At 43.4% G+C, this 18,562-nt stretch overlaps 2 long non-coding RNA genes across 3 annotated transcripts; both read left to right on the top strand.

The window, feature by feature from the left end:
• Positions 1–5,134: 5,134 nt before the first annotated feature.
• LOC309481850 lies at positions 5,135–6,673 on the top strand. 2 transcript variants are annotated; one of them, XR_014200114.1, is made up of 3 exons: positions 5,135–5,947; positions 6,114–6,265; positions 6,575–6,673. It is a non-coding gene; the product is annotated as an uncharacterized lncRNA (long non-coding RNA). The 2 variants fall into 2 exon arrangements; XR_014200115.1 differs by having other exon boundaries at positions 5,135–5,743; positions 5,859–5,947; positions 6,114–6,667.
• A 1,231-nt stretch (positions 6,674–7,904) lies between these two features.
• On the top strand, positions 7,905–9,064 carry LOC309481840. Its single transcript, XR_014200103.1, has 3 exons — positions 7,905–8,246; positions 8,332–8,391; positions 8,571–9,064. It is a non-coding gene; the product is annotated as an uncharacterized lncRNA (long non-coding RNA).
• Positions 9,065–18,562: the final 9,498 nt, after the last annotated feature.

Raw genomic sequence — 18,562 nt, 5'->3', positions numbered from 1 at the left:
TTTTTTACAACTGTCTTTTGTGTTGGTTATACAGAAAGTTACCCAGAACCAAGGGATTTCCTCCCACTAATTGAAATGATTTTTCTTATTGTATAATTATTTTGAATAATTTTATATTTGTTAAAGTTATTTCCTGCTGTCTCGACGTAAACCCACTCACTCCACCCACCAGCTTGCAGATGTTTCTTGACTGGGTTATCTTGTTGAATTTGGTGATTAACATGGATCCTGACATATACCAAAAAATATTAAATTATAAAACAAATGGTTCATACCCTGATGGGTATTCCAAAACGGAGAAATCAAATTTTAGAAAAAAGGCCAACACTGTTGACCTCCAAGGTAAGAGCCATACAATTTTTAATATTTAAAAAAAATGTATTATGTTATCAGTTCTCTTTGTAAAAATGGTCTAAAGTTTGATCTTAAATTTGTATCTCATATGCTAAAGGTGAGGCCAGGTGCACGTGCAACATAGCTAGCCCTGTTTTTTGCGTTCGTACTTTTAGGTTAAAAAAGTACAGAATATACTACTTTATAGTTGCCTGCAACGTATGTTATTCAACGTGAGGACATGCATGATTAAACAATCCACACGTTAAATTATGAACGCTGCAAAGTTGAATTGCCATAAATAAAAATCCAACAAATTTTTTGTTGTATCTAAAAATATATATATATATAATTAGCATTAATAGTAAAATATGGGCTAGAAATTTTTAGGTAATCACCCACTCTTTTGTAATTTAACATTTATGCCATTTATATTCGCTAGCAGTATAAATTAGTCGAGTTTTTAGATACATAACTTTATGCCACTAGGTGTCACTATACAGTACTGCATGCATTTTAAAGCTGACACATTCATAATCACAAAAATTAAACATGGTTTTACTACAGTAAAAAACAAAAAAAACATTTACTATATTGAAACTATGGTTATAATGAAATAAATGTTTTTCTCTAAAACACGTTGGGAAAAATTATTTTCCCCCTTTTATTAAATACTTTTTTCAACCTCCTTTCCTAAGATAACAGCTCTGAGTCTTCTCCTATAATACCTGATGAGTTTGGAGAACAACTGCTTTGTTTTCCTTTCCATCACACATTTATTTATTATAATTTTTTTGAATTAAATTAGAAATAACAATTAAGTTATATAACAAATTATTTTGTTTCTATTTAATGAACTCTAGGTTAAACAGCCTTTCGAACTTGTGGGGATGGATCTAATTGGCAAATTAGCACCAACAGAAAATGGTAACCAATATATTTGTGTCATCATTGACTACATGACCAAGTGGCCCCAGGCTTATCCCCTCAAGTCAAAGGCTACCAGGGAGGTTGCTGATTGCCTTTTAAAATGTATGCATCAGTTTGAGGCACCTAAGAGAGTCCTCACAGACCAGGGGAAAGAGTTCGTAAACACAGTGAGTCATACATGTTCACTGATAAAACATTGATAAAAAATTATTAAATGTCAACTTTTTTCAATATACACACCTTTCATCTTTTCCCTGAGAACTTTAAGAGTCTGTTTTCTTTTATAAATTGCAGCTGAACAGTAATATCTGCAAAGTGTTAAACATTAAAAGGTCCTTGTGCGCACCCTACCACCCACAGACGAACGGACTTGTGGAACGGATGAATGCGACAATACAGAGGTAACAATAATTCTAATTCTCTTCACATTGACAACAATTTTGCAAAGAACTTGCCATTTATGTATTTAAGTAGAGCATGATGATAGAAATGCAAAATTCATTTGTTCAGTTCCTAGCGAATGCACATAATGAATATGTACACACTGAATACAATATTATTTAAACAGGATAAAAATGTGTATCGGATGCATGATTGTAAATGCTCCTTCCTGACTGCTTTGAACCTGAAAATAATGTTATTATATTACCAGATCCCTTTGCAAGCTTGTCAAAGACAAGCCCAATGAATGGGATAAACACCTAGATGCCATAATGTTTGGGCTTCGGACAAAGCGGCAGGTGACAACTAAGTACTCACCGTACTTTTTAATGTTTGGAAGAGAGGCCCGTTACCCTTCCGAAATACCTGAGCACTATCAGGTAACTGCAGATTGATACGATTTTCAAATAAATATCATTAATGATAAATAGGTAGCACTTTTTTAACAGTATTGTCCAGCACTTTTTGTCAGATTGACAAGAGTGTGGAGGGCACAATGTCAGTGGAACAATTGACAGAATCGGCTATTTATATGAGTGAGATTTTAACTGAGGCTCATACTAATACCAGAGCTTCACAAGCATTGGTAGGGCTCCTGAGGCGCCGGACGGTTTGCCAGAATCTCTTCGAGGCCAACCGGTAGTCCTTCTCCATGGCCTCACCGAACTCCTCCCAGGCCTGATTTTTTGCCTCCACAACCACCCGGGCTGCAGTCCGCTTGGCCTGTCGGTACCCGTCAGCTGCCTCAGGAGTCCCACAAGCCAGCCAGGCCCGATAGGACTCCTTCTTCAGCTTTACGGCATCCCTTACTTCCGGTGTCCACCACCGGGTTCGGGGATTGCCGCCTCGAAAGGCACAGGCTGCCTTATAGGCCGCGTCGACAATGGAGGTGGAGAACATGGTCCACTCAGACTCAATATCTACAGACTCCCTCGGGATCCGGTCGAAGCTCTGCCAGAGGTGGAAGTTAAAGATCTCTCTGACAGGGGATTCGGCCAAACGTCCCCAACAGACCCTCACAGTACGTTTGGGTCTGCCGAGTCTGTCCAGCTTCATCCCCCGCCATCGGATCCAACTCACCACCAGGTGGTGATCAGTTGACAGCTCCGCCCCTCTCTTCACCCGAGTGTACAAGACATACGGCCGGAGGTCAGATGAAACGACCACAAAGTCGATCATTGATCTCCGGCCTAGGGTGTCCTGGTGCCATGTGCACTGATGGACACCCTTATGCTTGAACATGGTGTTCGTTATGGACAAGCTGTAACTAGCACAGAAGTCCAATAACAGAACACCACTCGGGTTCAGATCAGGGGGGCCATTCCTCCCAATCACGCCCCTCCAGGTGTCACTGTCGCTGCCCACGTGGGCGTTGAAGTCCCCCAGTAGAACAACGGAGTCCCCAGTCGGAGCACTTTCCAGCACCCCTCCCAGAGACCCCAAGAAGGCCAGGTACTCTACACTGCCGTTTGGCCCATAGGCGCACAGTACAGTGAGAGACCTATCCCCGACCCGAAGGCGCAGAGAAGCGACCCTCTCGTTCACCGGGGTGAACTCCAACACATGGCGGCTGAGCTGGGGGGCTATAAGCAAACCCACACCAGCCCGCCGCCTCTCACCATGGGCAACTCCGGAGTGGTAAGGAGTCCATCCTCTCTCAAGGAGTGTGGTTCCAGAGCCCAAGCCGTGCGTGGAGGTGATCCCGACTATCTCTTGCCGGAACCTCCGAACCTCACGCAGAATCTCAGACTCCTTCCCTGACCCCGCCAGAAAGGTGACGTTCCACGTCCCTAGAGCTAGTTTCCGTGTCCAGGTATCGGGTTGTCGAGGCCCCCGCCTTCGACTGCCGCCTGATCCACTACGCACCGGCCCCTTACGGCCCCTCCTGTAGGTGGTGAGCCCACGGGAGGGCGGCCCCACGTCGCTCCTTCGGGCTGAGCCCGGCCGGACCCCATGGGGTGAGGCCCGGCCACCAGGCGCTCGCATACGAGCCTGGGCTCCAGGGTGGGACCCCGGCTGCACCATGCCGGGCGACGTCACGGTCCTTGAATTTATTGTCGTCATAAGGGTTTCTGAACCGCTCTTAGTCTGACCCGTCACCTAGGACCCTCCTTGAACTGCCACCTTACCGTGGTGGAGGGGTTTGAGTACCTGAAGGACCCTAGGAGCTATGTTGTCTGGGGCTATATGCCCCTGGTAGGGTCTCCCAAGGCAAACAGGTCCTAGGTCAGACTAAGAGCGGTTCTAATTTCTAATATATGAAATATTTTCCATGAAACTAATTTTGTGTGATTTATATGCCTATCCAGTTATATATTTCATAACTAAATACATAAGTAATATATATGTCACAGCTTGGCAGATGAAGGTATATTTCCAAAAGAGATAAGTTTTAATGTTCGTATGTCATTGCGGACATGCTGTTACAGTCTGTTAACCTGCTTGTTACATTAACCGACAAGGGACCAAACTGAGGTGGAGGAAGATAAACTAATTATAGGGACTAACAAGAACAGGTGCCGACTAGACAGAACATAATTGTGACAATATACACAATTATTATTTAAAAGCAAAATAATAATAATTATTTTATTTTATTTTATTTTTTTAAAGTCAAACGTTCAAAAGTTAATATTGAGAATTAACAGTGGTTTAGCTTTGTTTATGTTTATTTAAGTTCAGATTGAATTCACCATTATGTTGTTTAGTATTTATTTTAAATTGGCCTCTTGTCTCTTGAGGTTGTTATTTTTTTTTATCTAGCCATTATAATAATGTGTTTGTACAACATGTTATGTTGGCAAAATAAGTAAATGTTTTTTGTTTTTCTGAAATGGTTTGTGTTTTCTAATTGGTTTCCACAGTGTACAGATTTTTATACCTAAGAAGACATCTTATATATAAGTGTGTTAATGAAATCCAACGGTTTGTGAATGAAGCCACTTCATATCAAACTGTTTCAACATTTCATTATTTTGCTAAAATAATGTTTTACAAACACATAATGTCCAAAGAAAAACTATCCAAAGTTCAAAATGAAAGTGTCCATCTAAAGGAAACATTAAACATCATTAAACAGATCACCTCTGTGAATATTTTTTTCTTATTGGAAACTAATATGTCTTCATTTATTCCTGTCAGGTCATGAATTGGTACAAAATTTGGTACAAAAATACAACAAGGATTCAACAAAAAAGGCTGTGTGCATTGATTCGTATGAAATGAGCGACATATGGAAACATAAAAAAGCAAAGGTCAAGGTTAGTACACAACTTTTTGCAAACTGCAATATAAATGTGATTAACATAGATGTAACTTATGTAGTGATCTTCACACAGACATCAGTTGTGTATTATATCATACAACAGAAAATAGAGGTAATATGAGTTTTGGTCCCACGTAATCTAATATGTGTGTGTGTGTGGGTCAAGTAGTATCTCGCAGCTTTTACCTTGGGCCACCAGTCATGGAGTCACCTTGTCAATATAAATGGTTCAATTTGTAGAGCCTCTTACTGCATTGTCAACTCAAGGAAGACACAGTTGTGACAAAATATAATTTATTTAAAAAATATATACAAGAAAACTAACAACACTATTAAAAGATAGTAAAATGCTCAAGGTCAGTATGATTTAAAGTAAATTGCAGATAATAGAAGTCTAATTGTCTGATGGATGGTAGAATGTTAGCTGTTTACTTACAGTATAAGGCAAAAAACGTATTTCTGATTAATATATTAATGAATTATTATTATTTCAATATTAATTATATATTAATTTCAGATTCTAAATAAACAGTCCGGTGTGGCAATGTCTTCCAATGGTCAGGCTGGGCCATGTCACAGTGGAGAAGGTGTCAGATTTCTTTTAACAGCAATCAAACTTGGGTCATGGAATGCTTTTTTGTTTGTTGCACACTACACCTCAAAATACTTGTGCATTAAATGTTGATTTTATTTTAACTGAAATTTCAGATGGAGCCAAACAAATTCAAATACATCTTTGGGGTCATTAACGAGAATCAGCACTGGACTCTGACGGTACTGTTTATATGTTTTATAAGCAGTCTTAATTATCTTTTAAGTGGTTGGATACAATATTTTTTTTAGGGTTTAAGGTTTTGTTGTAATCATTTGCAATATCTTTATTATTAAGATTATGATTCCACAAGAGAAGAGGGCTCTGTTCTTTGATCCTCTTGGAGAGACCAGAACAAACATCCAAAGGTTTCAGAATGTGACAAGGTAAATCAACATTTTAAACAAGATCTTCTGAAACTCTAAAGGTGTTTCACAATATTCTATTTAATTTAATTTAATAAATTCCAAATGCAAGATTTTTATTGTCATATGTACCTATGTACAATGCAATTCTTATTTTGTTTTTACCCCATACTCATAAATATTACAGGTCCTTCATGATACAGAAGGGCTACAAAGTGCCCAAATGGGCATGTGACACGTTACCACATTCATGCCAACAGGATGGCAGTTCCTGTGGGCCTTTTGTCTTGAAAATAAGTTAAATGGATCATTATGCCATATATGACTTTCTTTCCAGAGGTAAATATTAATGGAGATGGTCATCCTGGATGGTAAATGGATATCAATGATAAATATTGAAATTAATGGTGACTTCCATTGAAAAACAACACAAGGAGATTTTAGGAAGAGTGTTACTGTTGACAATATAAGTTAAGGGGGACTTTCTTGTAGTTATCATTCTAGTAGTGAGTAGTGACATCATTCTTTAGAATTCCCTCACTTCTATTTTATTAAAGAAAGACAGTCTTGCAGCCTTAAAACATCATCAAGAAAAATTTTAATAGATAACATATCATTCTTAATTACATAATCACTTTTCTTTTTTAGTTTGCAGAATGTTTCTTAAACAATCAGTCGCTTCACTTTTCCACATCTGGGGAAAGTGTGGCTGCCCTGCCCCTGAGAATGAATATTGCTGCTTGTGTCATTAGCGTGAGTTTTTCAAGGCGACCATTATTTAGAACTTGTCACTTTATGGTTTCCATGGTGACGCGTCACTGCTTGTCACGTGACACACCGCAGCAGCAACAGCGCTGAATGAATGATGATCTGCTTTTATGTCATTTTTCTTTTTTTATTCAAAATATTCACAAATTTGTTAGCTATGGCATGAAATATCTGATATTCCGATTGTCAAATATATGCAAGTGGAAGTGTTTTGTTGTTTAAACACCTTGATAACGATCGCGTTAGTTGAGCTGTATGCGCGATGGGCGCCGCCATGTTAGTTTGTGGCGCAGACGCAGATCAGAGAATCGGATCTGTTGGATAAGGATTTACAACACATGAATTCATCCACTTCTCCCGAAATACATAAAAGTAAGTGGCTGGTGAACTGGGAGAAGAATAGAGTCAACTTTAAAGTTATTTACACAATGTGTATCTCATATGAATAAAACGTGTCTAATTATAATGGAAATGATTATTATTGCCTCATCCATAGACATCAATGTGTATTTTACAAACTCTAAATGTATTGTTTGTGAATTTATATGTCTGAAACCTAAAATAAACATTATGTGATTGAAAACACTGAAAAGTTGTGATATATGACAGCTCTGAGCACGCCTGTCTCTGGCTCAGCGCCAGCCAACGCGCGAAAGCACATTTGAATTTAGCAGTTGATCACGTGCTGACCGTTCTAATCACACCGGTGTGATCGTAAGCTCAAGGGACCAGCCTAGCCTAGACTGATCACCGACACCGGTGTGATACGTGCGAAAGGGTTACGTTGAATTACTGAAATAAATGAACTTTAGCACGATATTCAAATTTTTCGAGTTTCACCTGTATGTGGCCACGACCACGACAAAACTAAGTGAACCGAACATGTCCCCTCCCGGTCACCGTACTGGAGCACAGATGGCGTGGCCGCAGTAGTTTACTAATACGACCCGCTGAAAAAAAAGAAAGAAACATATTCACCGCTATCACCTCCTCCTTTCGTGGCATTTTGTGCCATACGTGATCTGTCTGTGGATGAGTCTCTGATGAAGTGGAAAGGCAGGCTGGCGTTTCGTCAGTTCATTCCATCTTAACAGCACAGATTTGGGGTCAAGTTTTTTGTTTTGTGTGATGTGCTCACTGGTTATGTGCAGGACATGATCATTTACTCCGGATCTACCACTGACATCCAACATTACCGAGTGTAACCGGCAGAGTATTCGCTGTCTGGTTGAAGTTTGTCCCTCTGCAGCTACGGTAGCCCCCTGACGTCACCCAGCTAGCCGTGAGTGGCTAAACAACTCGTTTGCGTCTAGGCCAGTTTCTATAAAACAGTCTGCACTGTTGGGCTTAGAGAGATTCTCTGTGTCCAGATACATTTTCAGTCTTGTTACTGCTTGGGTATGTGGTTCTCCTGTGCAACGAAGGTATGGTAAATGTTTATATGATGTAGCAAGCTAAGCATTTATATTGTATCTAATACTGGGCTATTGAAAAATAGGTGTTTGACTGATTGCCAGACGCTTCCGGGTAATCGTGCTGTGTATTACTGAAGGTATTATTTGTGCATTTTACTGTTAATCATAATGTGGGTGTCATTGTTGGGACATATGCATTTTAATGAGCACATTTGCGCACAGGTCTTGGGCAAAGCACCCGCCGGGTAGCTGTACCGTAATTTAAGCAGCAACATCAAGAAGGTAAATGTTTATTGTTTATTGTGTTGCGAGTAGATCCAGTCAGTGTTAGGACTAAAAGCTTTGAACGCATGCAAAATGAGTCTGGTTGTGTTGCCCTGACGTAATGCATGGCTGTGTTTTATTGTCAACTCTTAATATAAATGTATTTGAATATGCTGTGTGTAACAACTGTTATGTAGGATTGTGAAGACTGGCGCAAAGGGCTGTTTCTCTACTGTGTCAGTTCGTATGTCAACATTGAGGTAAAAGAAAATAATGTTTTTATGAAATGTTTGTGATGCTGCGTGACTATTTGTGCATGTGTATATCAAGCACTAATTTTAATGATTTTGTGTCTGCAGGCAGATTGCTCCTGCTGCTTTGCCTTGCCTAAATTAAGTTTTATATATATCTTTTCTTTTCTTTATTGTGGTTATTTTGCCGTAGCCTCCGTCTAATGCTCTGTTTGACTGATGTGGTATTGGCTGTTCTAGTAGCGTATAGTTTTACATTCTCTATCCATTCTGCTAGTGATAACTTTCTTGTCCTTTTCTTCCTTTTTCTAGAGTACTAGAGTAGCTGCTCACTAGAGAGGTTCCTGGTTCCGTCCTCGCGCACTGCACCATGTATTGTAGTGGTAAACTGCACTTCACAATATTGATTGAATCATTGGCTTGTAGTGTGTGTGTGTGTGTGTGTGTGTGAATGCATGTGATCGTGGGCACCAGATGCCAGAGCACGGGCGGTGAACGTCACGGGTATCCCGGACAGGTAACCTGCCTTGACAGTGAATCAGTATTTTCCAGTTAAATTGTTAATCGTATTGTCCCTTGTAACAGCCAATACCAGGTCTGGCCTCTCGCTTTAGTACTGGGCCTCTAGTATGACGGTGTGGCTCTTTTAAATTATACCATTGTACAATAAAGTTTTGTTATTATTTTTCTACTGAAGGCACGTCTCTGTCTAGTTCATCTTTAGTGTATTTCTACGAACCTGCTTGCCTTAAGATTAGGTATTTAGCAGTTAAGGTGCAAAGTATATCCTGGTGTGAGAGGCACCAGGTGGCGTAGTCAAGAACCTTTAAACCCAGATCTGGTCAAAATTCCATAAGGTCACAAAGTGGCGTAGTCGGCAGGATCCTTGCACACAGAGACGTGTCTTTTTTTTTTTCTCTCTTTTTTTTGGTTTTGTCTGTTTATGTATACTTTAATTTAAGGCATAGTAATAGGTTAAGGGCAAAGCAGCAGTGGGCACGGCGTGGGACCTAAAGGAGCAGTGGGAAGGCCACTGACTACCCCACCACCTTTCCTGTAACGTGGGCATTACTCTGCTGCAGCAATGGATGAAGTTGAACAGCTGAGAGAACAGATCCGTCAACTGCAGGCAGAAAATGGCCGCCTGCAGCAGCAGCAACCGCCTCAACCGGACAATTCTGCCAACCCTGCTAACCCTGTGTCCCATGAACGGTTGATTTATCTCCCTAGGGAACGGAAGTGTCCTGTATTTCGGGGTAGGGTGGGTATTGACATTGTTGAGTGGGTAGAAGAGGTGGAGGTTTGTGCGCGTACTAGACATTTGGGTGCACTTGACAAAGCTTACTTTATGTTTGATCATCTGGATGGGGAGGCTAAAGATGAGATTCGCTATAGGCCAAGGGCAGATCGGGAAAACCCGGAGAGGATTGCAAATATTCTCAAAGAACTTTATGGGTGTTCCCAGTCTTATGTTGCCTTACAAGAAAGTTTCTTTTCTAGAAAACAATTAGACAGTGAATCTTTACAAGAATATTCACATGCTCTCTTTTCTCTGATGGATAAAGTTAAACAGGTCTCCCCTGACTCAGTGCCCCAGTTTGACATGCTGCTCCGTGACCAGTTTGCAGAGCACGTTATTGACTCTGACCTCCGCAGGGAATTGAAGAGACTTATCCGTCAGACCCCAGGGATGTCCATGCTGGAAGTGCGTGCTGCTGCCATCCGGTGGGAGTGTGAGGGCAGGCCCAGCGACTTCAATAGGGGTAGGAGTCATTCAGTTCCCTCTCTTTGTGCTATGCAGTACTCCAAAACTCAACCAGGCAGAGCCTCATCGCCCGTTAGTATGGCAAGTTCAGAAATGGCAGAGCTGCGGTCCATGTTGCTGAAGCAACAAGAACAGATCAACCACTTAACTAGTGCCTTAACTACTTTACAGGGAGTAGCTCGCCCTGCCTACTCCAGTCACCCCTCTCTAGTTAGTCGGCCGTCAACTGTCATTTGTAGGCGCTGCTTAAAGCCTGGTCACTATGCTCGAGAGTGTAACAATGAGAGAGTAGTAGCTCCTAATCACATCCCCCAGGCCCAAGCTCAGGCTAATGTTGTCTCAGTTTCTCAGTCGGAAAACTAGCTCCCTTCAGCGTGCAGAGCCACACGTTGAGAGGGGATGGTAGCGGCTCTCAGAATCAGGACACTCTTAGTCACCCTGTAACCTCCCTTGTCGCTCAGTGCCCGAAGGTAGCTGTGAGAGTAGGGGGAGTAGTTGTCAGTTGTCTTTTAGACACAGGGTCTATGGTATCTACCTTGGTGGAGAGTTTTTTTGTGCAACATTTCAAGGATAAACTTCAACAGTGTAATTGGTTGCAGCTTCGGGCTGCAAATGGTCTAGACATACCCTATATTGGGTACGCTGAGCTAACGGTTGGAGTATTAGGGAAGGTAATCCCCCAAAGAGGTTGGCTAGTGGTTAAAGATCCCCCAGGTCAGCTCGCCCCTCCGCTTGTGCCGGGTGTGCTGGGGATGAATGTTATTCGAGAATGTTATGCTGAACTGTTTGGCCAACATGGTTCTTCTTTGTTTGATCTCCCACCGGTAGTTCATGCTTCACTCCCATGGCGGCACGCCTTGCAGCATTGTCATCGGGTCCAGCTCAGCTCTCTTCCACCCAAAACGGGTGTAGCTAAAGTTAGAGGTAGAAGGCCCATTCATATACCAGGAGGCACTGTAAAAATTGGTGGCAGCCACCTGCTCTCCTCACTTTTGTGATGCTCCTGTTGTCCTGTTGGAACCGGCTAGCGGCTCTTTACCTAGTGGTCTCTTAGTGTCGCCTGCGCTAGTGCGCGTAGAACAAGGTACAGCTTTTATCCCTGTAGTCAACGTGGGGTTTACACGTGCTACATTATACCCCCGCCAGTCGCTAGGGTTGCTTGTTCACGCTACTGTTGAGGGCCTTCCTGTGGGCATTTCTGAAGACCAACCAGAAATAGAGGCTGTTGTGGCTAGCATGCAGGTTCCTAATGGGGAAGTCAGGCCTAAGTCAGTGAGGGAGCAGATACAGGCCCTTGATTTGTCAGTGCTAGTGGAGGCTGAGCAAGAACAGATAAGGGCATTCTTGTTAAAACATGAGTCTGTGTTCTCGGCTTTTGAGGGTGACCTTGGCTGTACTAATCTTATCTCTCATGATATACCTCTGCTAGACGACCAACCAGTTAGGCAACGTTACAGGCGTCTCCCCCCTTCTGATTATGATGCTGTTAAGGCCCACCTGCGACAGTTACTAGACAGCCAGGTCATACGAGAAAGTAGTAGCCCCTATGCCTCTCCCATTGTGATTGTGCGGAAGAAATGTGGCGGGCTACGTATGTGTGTTGATTACAGACAGCTCAACAGCAGGACCAGAAAGGATGCTTTCCCTCTCCCCCGCATTGAGGAGTCTTTGGATGCACTATCGGGGGCTCAGTGGTTCTCCACGCTGGACCTGGCTAGTGGGTATAACCAGGTATCTGTGACCGAACAAGACCGTCCAAAGACTGCCTTTTGCACGCCTTTTGGGTTATTTGAATTTAACCGCATGGCCTTTGGACTGTGTAACGCTCCAAGCACTTTTCAACGACTGATGGAGAGAATGTTTGGAGCGCAGCATTGCCAGTCCCTTTTACTATATCTGGACGATATAATTGTTTTTTCTTCTAGTGTCGAAGATCATATACACCGTCTGGATCTAGTGTTGAGCCGTCTACAGAAAGAAGGTCTGAAAGCAAAGCTGGAGAAATGCTGTTTTTTCCAGAAGGAAGTCCAGTATCTGGGCCACCTTGTCTCCCGCGAAGGTGTATCCACTGACCCAGCCAAGGTGTCCGCAGTGGCTAAGTGGCCCCGTCCCACCACCGTGTCCGAATTGAGGTCTTTCCTTGGTTTTGCGGGTTATTACAGGCGATTTGTGGAGGGCTTTTCCAAGCTGGCAGCTCCTTTAAATCGCTTGGGGGCAGAGCTTGGCGGTACTAAGACCCGGAAGGGCCAAGGGCCACGGCTTGATGGAGTGTGGACAGATGTCTGTGAGGTCAGCTTCCAGGCCTTGAAGCAGAGGTTGGTGAGTGCCCCCACTTTGGCGTTCGCTGATTTTAATTTACCATTTATTCTGGAGGTGGATGCCAGCCACATTGGTCTCGGAGCAGTGCTCTCGCAGGAGCAGCAAGGAAAGATCCGGCCAATTGCCTATGCTAGTCGTAGTCTCAGTCCAGCAGAAAAGAACTACAGTTCGATGAAGCTGGAGTTCCTTGGAATGAAGTGGGCCATGACCGACAAGTTTCGGGAATATCTGTGGGGCCAACAATGCACTGTTTGGACGGACAATAATCCCCTGAGCCATCTGGGGACTGCCAAGCTGGGAGCGACTGAACAGCGGTGGGAGGCCGAGCTTGCTGCTTTCAATTATACCATCCGTTATAGGCCTGGTCGTACCAACAGGAATGCAGATGCCCTCTCCCGACAACCTGCAGGACCACTGGGACAGACCACAGAGTCCTCCACACTAGGGACAGCCATACCAGTTCTTGTACAACAAACGACCAGATGTCAAGACCCACCACTGGCAATCCAGATGGCTGTCTCGGCCTTTCCCTCCCGCACCCTCGAGGAGTTAAGAAGGCTACAAGCAGCGGACCCCACTATCGGGGCCTTCCTACCGTTCTGGCTGGCACAGGGACCGCCCGACCCGACAGTGCGTAGGAAATTGCCGGGCCCTACCCGTGTGCTGCTGCAACAATGGGACCGTGTTGTGGGAGCCGATGGACTGCTCTACCGCCGAACATTCCGTCCAGATGGGGGTGAAGAGGTGCGTCAGCTCTTGTTGCCCGCATGCCTAAAGGAGGAAGTCCTACAGCAGCTCCACAATGACCATGGCCACCAGGGGGTTGAACGTACCACAGAGCTGATAAGACTGCGGTGCTATTGGCCAGGAATGGGGGAAGATATAAAGCAGTGGTGTCAGAACTGCGAGCGGTGTACCCTTGCAAAGTCTTCGCAACTCCGACCCCATGCACCCATGGGGCACCTCCTGGCATCTCGCCCAAACCAGATATTGGCTGTGGATTTCACCTTCCTGGAACCTGCAATGGATGGTAGAGAGCAAGTGTTGATCATGACTGATGTTTTTACTAAATTCACACAGGCCGTGCCCACCAGGGACCAGAAGGCAACAACTGTGGCCAACGTGCTCATCCGGGAGTGGTTCTTTCGTTTTGGGGTCCCAGCTCGTCTGCACTCTGATCAGGGACGCAGCTTCGAGAATGCCATCATCTACCAGTTGTGTGCCCTGTACGGGATCCAGAAGACCCGGACCACCCCTTACCACCCTCAGGGCAACGGCCAGTGTGAGCGTTTCAACCGCACGATGCACGATCTGCTCCGTACTCTGCCCGTGGATTTGAAGCGCCGCTGGCCAGAGCACCTACCCCAATTAGTGTTTAGTTACAACACTGCTGTTCATCAGACAACTGGCGACTCACCGTATTACCTGATGTTCGGGCAAGACCCCCAGTTACCGGTGGACTTCCTGCTTGGCAGGGTACAAGATCCTGGACATGGGCATGTGTGTGAATGGGTCCGAGAGCACCAGTGGCGCCTTGATGTGGCCTTCCAGAATGCCAAGGAGCGTATGCAAGCTGCTGCTTCCAAGAGAAAAGAACGGCATGACCAGAACATCCGGAGTGAGCCACTGGCAGAAGGACAGCATGTCTACATCAGAGACCATACAACGAGGGGCCGTTCGAAGATCCAAGATGCCTGGGGCGCCACAATACATCAGGTCATCCGTGCACCCCCACTTGGTGGGGTGGTATACTCTGTGGCTCCAGCACGGGACCTAAGCAAAGTACGACAAGTACATCGAACCATGCTAAAGCCTGCCCACTTGGACCAGGACCCACAAACAACCAACAGGCCTGTGGAACTGCAGGGAGAAACAAGCCAGTCAGCAGAGGGTGATACCCCTGGCCAATGGGTTCTTGTCCGCTCTCGGGAAGAGGTTCCACCTATCCAGCTTGCCACAACTCTTCCAGTGGATGCCCCCATGCTGGCTTTGCCCGATTCCCTGCATGTCGCCCCCATCATGGACGAGACACCAGCTGGCTTAGTGGCACCCCGGAGAACAGCTCGGACTACTGCAGGAAGACATGCCAACCTACACCACCTCCCAGTGCCAGTGGTGAGTAGGGCAGATGGGGCTACTAACTCTCAAGTACTTGGGTCTAGCAGTAAAGTGACAACAGTTTTCCGTCCTTGGTATTAGGTTACCCCCCTTGCATTTTGGTTACCTTTTATTTTTTTATGAAAGGAAGGTAGAGTTATGATCTATTGAGCTTATCGGCGAGACGCCGATAACAAATCGGGGGGGTAGAGTGTAACCGGCAGAGTATTCGCTGTCTGGTTGAAGTTTGTCCCTCTGCAGCTACGGTAGCCCCCTGACGTCACCCAGCTAGCCGTGAGTGGCTAAACAACTCGTTTGCGTCTAGGCCAGTTTCTATAAAACAGTCTGCACTGTTGGGCTTAGAGAGATTCTCTGTGTCCAGATACATTTTCAGTCTTGTTACTGCTTGGGTATGTGGTTCTCCTGTGCAACGAAGGTATGGTAAATGTTTATATGATGTAGCAAGCTAAGCATTTATATTGTATCTAATACTGGGCTATTGAAAAATAGGTGTTTGACTGATTGCCAGACGCTTCCGGGTAATCGTGCTGTGTATTACTGAAGGTATTATTTGTGCATTTTACTGTTAATCATAATGTGGGTGTCATTGTTGGGACATATGCATTTTAATGAGCACATTTGCGCACAGGTCTTGGGCAAAGCACCCGCCGGGTAGCTGTACCGTAATTTAAGCAGCAACATCAAGAAGGTAAATGTTTATTGTTTATTGTGTTGCGAGTAGATCCAGTCAGTGTTAGGACTAAAAGCTTTGAACGCATGCAAAATGAGTCTGGTTGTGTTGCCCTGACGTAATGCATGGCTGTGTTTTATTGTCAACTCTTAATATAAATGTATTTGAATATGCTGTGTGTAACAACTGTTATGTAGGATTGTGAAGACTGGCGCAAAGGGCTGTTTCTCTACTGTGTCAGTTCGTATGTCAACATTGAGGTAAAAGAAAATAATGTTTTTATGAAATGTTTGTGATGCTGCGTGACTATTTGTGCATGTGTATATCAAGCACTAATTTTAATGATTTTGTGTCTGCAGGCAGATTGCTCCTGCTGCTTTGCCTTGCCTAAATTAAGTTTTATATATATCTTTTCTTTTCTTTATTGTGGTTATTTTGCCGTAGCCTCCGTCTAATGCTCTGTTTGACTGATGTGGTATTGGCTGTTCTAGTAGCGTATAGTTTTACATTCTCTATCCATTCTGCTAGTGATAACTTTCTTGTCCTTTTCTTCCTTTTTCTAGAGTACTAGAGTAGCTGCTCACTAGAGAGGTTCCTGGTTCCGTCCTCGCGCACTGCACCACGTATTGTAGTGGTAAACTGCACTTCACAATATTGATTGAATCATTGGCTTGTAGTGTGTGTGTGTGTGTGTGTGTGTGAATGCATGTGATCGTGGGCACCAGATGCCAGAGCACGGGCGGTGAACGTCACGCGTATCCCGGACAGGTAACCTGCCTTGACAGTGAATCAGTATTTTCCAGTTAAATTGTTAATCGTATTGTCCCTTGTAACAGCCAATACCAGGTCTGGCCTCTCGCTTTAGTACTGGGCCTCTAGTATGACGGTGTGGCTCTTTTAAATTATACCATTGTACAATAAAGTTTTGTTATTATTTTTCTACTGAAGGCACGTCTCTGTCTAGTTCATCTTTAGTGTATTTCTACGAACCTGCTTGCCTTAAGATTAGGTATTTAGCAGTTAAGGTGCAAAGTATATCCTGGTGTGAGAGGCACCAGGTGGCGTAGTCAAGAACCTTTAAACCCAGATCTGGTCAAAATTCCATAAGGTCACACAAGGACTTGGTAATTTCTGGGTCTGTTGTCATGACAGTATAGTCTCAAACTTTTCCAGCACCTCTTGTCACTTGTCACTGGAGCTTGTGGGACTGTCCGCGCAAACAGGAAAGGGAAGGGATGCCAAAGTTCACCTGTAAGATGACAAAAGGTTTGGTGGAATTCAAAGAAAATGGATCACAGTTGGCAGTAAAATGGCATGACAAGAGGGATGTTCATGTCCTTACCACAGCCCACCCAACTGGTATGGCAGCCACAGGGAAGCTTGATCACATCACTGTATAATAAAAAGATGGGGGCAGTTGACAAAGCTGACATGATGACTGGTTTTCTTGAATGCACCAGAAAGTCTACCAAGTGGTACAAGAAGATCTTCTTTCACCTACTTTGCACTGTTTTACTCAACAGCCACATAGTCTACCAGCAAATTACTGGTAAGTAATGGATACAGATCATCTAATAATAAATAAATATAAACAAGATAAAAAGTGATAACATTTTCAATTAATGTAATTTAAAGTGTTAACAAATGTACAATAATAATAAACCACAGTCACATACTATTCTATTCTCCTCACTCCCTATTGATGTGCTATACTATGGGAAATCACCTACCTGCAATTCAGGACGAACCTGATGAGAGGGCTGATGGAGTACAACACATTGCGGTGTCCAACCAAAGGAGGGCGTCCAGCCTTGGACACTCCTCTGTGCCTTACAGCCAGGCATTTCCCATATGAAGTCCCTCAGATCACATCTCAAGGCAGCAAGACCAGGCATCACTGCAAGGTCTGCCTCTCCAGCACACAAGCTGAGGCGCCTAACCAAGCACATGTGTGTGCCATGCAACACTCCCTTGTGTGCTGTCCCATGTTTTCAGGAGTACCACACACTGAAGCATTATCAAGCCTGTAAAAAGTCCGAGTTTCATTAATTTATGATGATACTATTTTGATTATTATTCATTGTAATTATATTAGTAAGTATAAAGGTATGTATTATATAGTTTGTTTAAACAAAAACATTGACCAAAAGTCAGAGTATAATACATTTTATTGAATTTTTTTGTTTATGATGATACTGTTTTGATTGTTATTTATTGTAAATATATTTGTAATCTGTTTTGTAATTATAAACGTATAATAGTTTGGCATTGCAAAAGGCATTGCATTTAACTGCCATCGCATTGTCACTAGGTGGCATCAGCTACCCTTTGAAATAAAAACATGACCAGGTGGACTATTAAATACATTGAGGCTGTAGGTGTAGTAAAAATAATAACTGAACAAGATGCATTTTTGCAATTGTTGTACAATTCAGCTAATGAAATGTTATGTATAGTTAATCATGCACAAATGCATTGACATAACAACTGCATCTGTCAAATTTAATAAACACAAATAGCACTTATATGAGCAGGTCAGCCATATGCATCAATAATAATTACACTTTCATTTTCAGTAATACGTGCACTTTAATTTTTCTGCATTACTGGGCTACCTATGGAAACTGCAGTGTGAGGAGTCAAGCCCTCTGATTTGCTCTCCATTCTGATTATGCAGCCTCACATCAATCGAGCAGATGGACAATCAAGTGAGAGAGTACTAAATTAATTCACATATGCATGCCTGCACATATCCAGTCCCAAGCTGACTATATGAACATGTCACCGAGCTACTGCTTTCCACTAATTTAAATTCAATTAGCATAAAGAGCATGAATAGTTCATCAGTTGCAGCAGTGCTCCATTTCTTTTGCACTGCACACATACTTATTCCTCTCCTTCAGTGTTTTCTTTTATATGCCTGGTGTGCATGGATCATATGCTATTCAATGGGTCAGATTCTGATGTGTGACTGTTTAAGTTACCAGAGAGGAAGAATGAGCAGACACTGTATACACAGTGCATAAATTCTCTGCAATTTACAATTAACATTACAAAGTCAACATT

The sequence above is a fragment of the Leuciscus leuciscus genome, assembly GCF_965113295.1.
Source record: "Leuciscus leuciscus genome assembly, chromosome: 19".
In the NCBI taxonomy this organism is placed as follows: domain Eukaryota; kingdom Metazoa; phylum Chordata; class Actinopteri; order Cypriniformes; family Leuciscidae; genus Leuciscus; species Leuciscus leuciscus.
This window is presented reverse-complemented; position numbering and strand designations above follow the sequence as displayed.